Raw genomic sequence first — 6092 nt, forward strand, 5'->3', positions numbered from 1 at the left:
AAGATTCACATTTTATTGCTGAAAGTGCCTCCGGATCTAAGTCAGCCCATCAATCAAGGCTTTCTTAGACACTGACTATATGTTTAGTATAATCCTGAGTACTCTGGGGCTGTGGAACTCCACATCTGCTGAACACCAGGATCTAATGGGGGGATTTATCAAATAAACAGGTTCACAGTGGCTCCACTTCTGAAGATTCAAACTGGTGGCTTCTGGCATGAGGCTCTTGGGAATCTGTTTTTTTGTTTGTGTGTTTGTTTTTCTTTTGTTTTGTTTTTAACATCACAGGTGATTCTGATGATTAGTCAGGACTGGGAACCATACCTGCAGTGGTTCCCAAAAACTGGTCCCTGGACCCACATTATCTGCATCACCTAGGAACTTATTAGAAATGAAAATTCTCAGGGCTGTGAATGGAAAATAAAAATCTTGGGACCCCAAACTCACTATGCCAAAGGGAAAGTGAAGCTTGGGAACTGAGTCACACAAAAACAAAAAAACTGCCTTCCTTTTTGTTCCCAACCAAATAGCTACAAAATAGAAGGTCACATATCTTCCCAGGGGTCCTCTCTCACAAATTGCTCACAAGGAAATTCCTTATGGGGCCCCCAAATCTTTCAGAGTACATATCCCTCTTATAAACTTGCCCTAAAATAGAGTGCTGTTGAATCTTACCCTGACAATGCAAATTAACAGCTTATTTTCACAGGTAGGGGACAAAGATAAGACTAGAAATTCCTCCATCCACCCCAAACAAATGCATAATTGACTTCCTCCTCTACTCTATGCTTGCTTTATCTTATGTAAAATGTAGATATACCCAGCATGAGAAGAATGCATAATTTACTTTAACCCCATCACTCTCTTTTCACATGTAAAATGTGGATTCAGTGAGTACTAATAAGTGCTAATAGAAGCCTCACAAAAATGTAAACATGTTACTGCCTACACCCAGCCTCTTTTTTTTTCTCCTTTCCCTTCTACCTGCTCTTTCCTCTTTAAATGTTGAAGTCCTTAAAACTCTCTTTGGAAAAATACAGGCTACAGATTCTAATGTAACTTGTGTTTCTTTTTCCCTGGCCACATCCTCAACCTTGGCAAAACAAACCTCTAACTCGATTGAGATCTGCCTCAGCCAATTTTTGGTTCACAGGCTCTATTCAGACCCACTAAATCATAGACTCTTGAAGTAGGGATTAACAATCTGTGTTTTATAAAGCCCTCCAGGTGATTCTGATGCTTGATACAGTTAGAGAATCATTTCAGATTTTTAATCTACTGAGCTTAATGACCTTTTCTTCATATGAAGATTGATGTCCAAGTTCTTTCTTTCTTTGCTGCAGAGCTAAGGAAATAGGACTTACTTTTTTCTCTTTGATTACCTAGCCAGCCACTATACCTTTGGGGGTTATCTTACTCTTAATATGCCTGAAAAAGTGTGGAGGGGAAATAGCTTTCTCAACTTACCACTTCCTTGCTGCTTGGGAAGACAAGAATATATGTAGACAGGCCCTTCTGCTTCCAAGGAATATAGGAAGGAGATAATGAATGATAACCAGTATGAAGATGTGTCAGAAGTTCTGGGATTTTATAAAGCTTTTCTGCTCTGGTCTTGTACCCTCTGTTTTTATTCCTGATTATGGAGCTCATATCTTCTCCACTTTCTCACTCCTCCTTTAGCAAACCCTATGACTCTTCACACCAATTCAAGGTCTAAAAAGAAAATACAGCCCAGCCAGAGATGGCCTCTTTCAGCATAAGTTTTATTTTTACTTGTTAATGGAAGTCTCCCTAAAACAAAATTGTAAGAGTTAAAGAAACAGGAAAGAGACACAAAATGTGGTTTGACAGTAAAGACAGGTTTATTTTAGATAACACCTGAGAGGGGCTTCTGGCCGACGTTGATTAGGAGCACTTTCTCTTACAGACTAAGAGTATATATTGGTTTTAGGGTGAGGGGGCTTATTACAAGCTTGGAATGTTTCTGTGTGAGGGAGAAGTTTTATGGCAGAGTTGGAATGTCTCTGGGAGGAGTAGGGGAATTTATCCTGGGGCAGACATCTTACTGCCTGGAGGGGGGTTATCTTAAGGCTGGCATCTTCCTGGCCGGAGGGGAGTTATCGCGGGGCTAGCATGTCTCTGGTCAGGGAGGAGTTTGGAATGTTTCTGGTTGGAGATGTTATTTGTGGTTATTGTGGTTTATGCTGACCTTAGCCCTTAGGCTGATGCACTTTGGATTTAGGCAGTTTTTTATTAAGGTGAACTTTAGAATGAGGGGCTTGTCCAAGATGACGATGCTCCTGCTCTGTTAAAAATTTGTTTACTGTCATGTGGATTTTTCTTGATGGATCATTTAGTATTATTACAATGAACATTAACTGCTATATGCTGCAACAAACAACGATGTCATGGACTTTAAAGACTGAAGATGTGTTTAGCCATTAAATGATCTAAGATGTCTAGGATTTTACTTCTTATATTTATTTCTGTTTTTCTTTTCACCACCAAGTGATCAGAAAATCTGCCTAAATACCTTTTCCAATGTTAGTTTTTACTGCTTTGAATATTTTGCTTTTAATTTGGGAGGGCTGGGAAACCAGAAAATAAGTTTGTTAAAATTGTGTTTTAAATGAGCACAGCAGATTAAGTTGTGTGATACTCAATGCTGATGAGGTTGTATTAAAGTTAGAACTTCCTGATTATTGTTCGAAAGCGTTAATGTAATCCTTTGAGAAAGCAATTTGGCAACATATAACAAGATCCTTAAAATACTTATATTCTTTAATATAATATTCTTTTTTTCTAGAATTAATGTAAGAAAATAATTTATTGCCAAAGTATTTATCTACAATGAAATTTTAACATAATTTATAATAAGGGAAAAGTATAAATGATCTAAATATTTAATAGAAGAGTTTTCAGGTAAATTATGGAACATTTAATGAAACTGTATATAGTCATTAAAACTGATTATACAAAGATTATGAAATAACTTTATCTTATGATACATGAATATGATTGAATATTAAATGAGAAGGTAATTCCCACATCCACTTGAGAGCTTAGAAATAATGAGTATTTTATATGTTATCTCATTTAAACCTCATAAAAAACCTCTAAAGTGAGCACTATTATTGTCTACATTTAATAAATGAGAAAACTATCACCAAGAGCTTAAGTAACTGGCAAATAATTGGCAGAGCTGAGATTCCAACCCCAGCAAAAGAGCCTGTGCTTACTTATAACTATGGGGCTTTAAGCAGAGACATCTCAGTTTATGCTTGGTGTCCTAGCATGATTATAGTGTCCCATTTCATTCTTAGAAGTCACAATTTGAATGATAAATCGTATGGTTACACTAGCTCTATGTGAATACACAGCCATGCTAAAAAAATAAGTAAATTATCAATAGATAAGAAACTATGGGGATTTTTTGAGACTAAATCCATGTAGAATCAGAGGAAAGAAGAAACTGGTAACCCAAACCAGCTGAGGAAAAGAAGAGCATGATCACAAAGAATCAGTGACCAAGTGGGCCCCATGCCTGGAGGCTGTCAAAGCCAGGATGGCATCCAGGAGCAACTTGTGTGGGAAGTAGTGGGTTACTATAGCAGGAATAGAGTTCAGTTGTAGTAGATTGCAAAACTGCTCACAATACATCTCCAAACAAGAGTGTTGGGAGATGTGTTCCCACACCTTTGAATCTGGGTTGGCCTTGTGGCTCTCTTTGACTGAAAGAATGTGTTAGAAGTGACACTGTGTGAGTTCTGGACACTGCCGCCAAATGAATAAGCTTGGGCTAGCCTGGTGGAAGATGAAACCACATGGAGAAGGACCAAGTGCCCCAGCTGACAGCTGGCCACCTGCCAGACATCCAAGTGAGGCTACTTAGGATTCCTCCAACCCCTGCCTGCCCAGTGGATCAGCCAACTGCCAACTGACTGCATATCTTGCAGCTGACTGCAAACGCATGAATAAGACCATAGAAAAACTGCCAGGTTGAGCCTAGGCCAAACTGCTGACCTGCAGAATTGTGAGTTGAAGAACATTGTTATTTTAAGCCTCTGAGTTTTAGGGTAGTTTAGGATGCAGCAGAAGTGAACTAATATACCAAGAAGCCCTTGCAAATATCTCCAACTTCCACCCCTCAAAAATCCAGGTAGTGTTTATTTGGAGGTGTCTGTGACAGGCAGGAGCAGTGCTTGGGATAGAAGAGCAGTGACTATATGTCTAAAGTCATTTGGGAAAAATTAATATCAACTGAGCCTGGAAAAACAAGCTACGATATATCACAGCCAATAAGACATGTAGTTCCTTCTAGAAATAAATCATGTATATCACGAGATGAGATAAGAACATGGCAAATTTTGCCAAATATCTAAGTGAACTCTATCTCTATCCAGGAATTATTATTACTGTTATTTAATGTTGCTGTTAAAAAAGAAGAGCCTAACCATTAGGCCTGCCCCTCAGCATAACTCAGATACTAGAATTTCAACTGACTGTTGCTACAGCCCATAATTTTGCCCCCGGGTAAGTAATAAAAAGAGTTAGAATGCTTTCCCCCTTGGAAGCAGATACTTGGTTATACCCAAAGGTTTGGCTGTAAATTGCAGGAAAAGATCCTCTTTCACTGCCAAGGTAATAAGATCTGGCTGGGTGTGGTGGCTCATGCCTGTAATCCCAGCACTTTGGGAGGCTGAGGGAGGTGGATCACCTGAGGTCAGGAGTTCGAGACTAGCCTGGCCAACATGGCAAAACCCCATCTCTACTAAAAATAAAAAAATTAGCCAGGTGTGGTGGTGTGCACCTGTAATCCCAGGTACTCAGGAGACTGAGGTAGGAGAATTGCTTGAATCTATGAGGTGGAGGTTGCAGTGAGCTGAGATCGTGCCACTGCACTCCAGCCTGGGAAACAGAGTGAGACTCCATCTCAATTCCAAAAACAAACAAACAAACAAACAAAAGAAGATAAGAACTGCTTACCAGTGTGCAAAAATTAATCCATCTTACTAGCAGAGGGTGATTTTATTTCTTATTGAGGTGAAATTAATATAACATACAGTTAGCTACTTTAAAGTATACAATTTAGTGGTACTTAGTATATCTGCAATGTTGTACAACTACTTCTTTGGAGTTACACAACTTTTTATCACCCCCCAAAACATCCGTACCATTAAATACTCACTCTCCGTTGTCCCCTCCCCTCGTTCCCAGTTTATCACTAATCTGCTTTTTGTTTTTATTATAGGATTTGCCTATTCTGGTATATGTCATACAAAAGGAATCATTCAATATGTGACCTTTTGTGTCTGGCTTCTTTCACTTAGTGCAATGTTTCTGAGGTTCATCCAAGTCATAGGATGTATCAGTACTTCATTCTTTTTAATGGCTAAATTATATTCCACTGTATGTATATACCATGGTTTGTTTATCCATGCATTTGTTGTTGGACATTTTTTGTTTCTAACTTTAGGCTATCATGAGTAATGCTCTTATAAACATTTGTGTACAAGTGTCTCTGTGGATGCATGTTTTCATTTCTCTTGGGGTACATACCTAGGAGTAGAAATGCTGGGTCATAAGATAGTTCCATTTTTAACATTTTGAGGAACCCCTAGCATTGGTTAAGATAACTGAAAATAAAGGGAAAAACAAATACTCTGACTGGTTCTTTCTCTTGGTACCCCAACATTTTGGTGCCTTAAAATTTTCTTCCTCGGCCGGGCGTGGTGGCTCATGCCTGTAATCCCAGCACTTTGGGAGGCTGAGGCTGGCGGATCACGAGGTCAGGAGATAGAGACCATCCTGGCAAACATGGTGAAACCCTGTCTCTACTAAAAATACAAAAAAATTAGCCAGGCGTGGTGACAGGCACCTGTAGTCCCAGCTTCTCGGGAGGCTGAGGCAGGAGAATGACATGAACCCGGGAGGTGGCAGAGCTTGCAGTGAGCGGAAATCGCACCACTGCACTCCAGCCTAGGTGATAGAGCGAGACTCCATCTCAAAAAAAAAAAAAATTTTCTTCCTCATATTTCATTATAAAGAATTAACAATAGGTCTAAAAGGGAAAATATTAAGCCATTTTCTAA

The sequence above is a fragment of the Trachypithecus francoisi genome, unplaced genomic scaffold, assembly GCF_009764315.1.
Source record: "Trachypithecus francoisi isolate TF-2019V2 unplaced genomic scaffold, Tfra_2.0 Lachesis_group11, whole genome shotgun sequence".
Taxonomy (NCBI): domain Eukaryota; kingdom Metazoa; phylum Chordata; class Mammalia; order Primates; family Cercopithecidae; genus Trachypithecus; species Trachypithecus francoisi.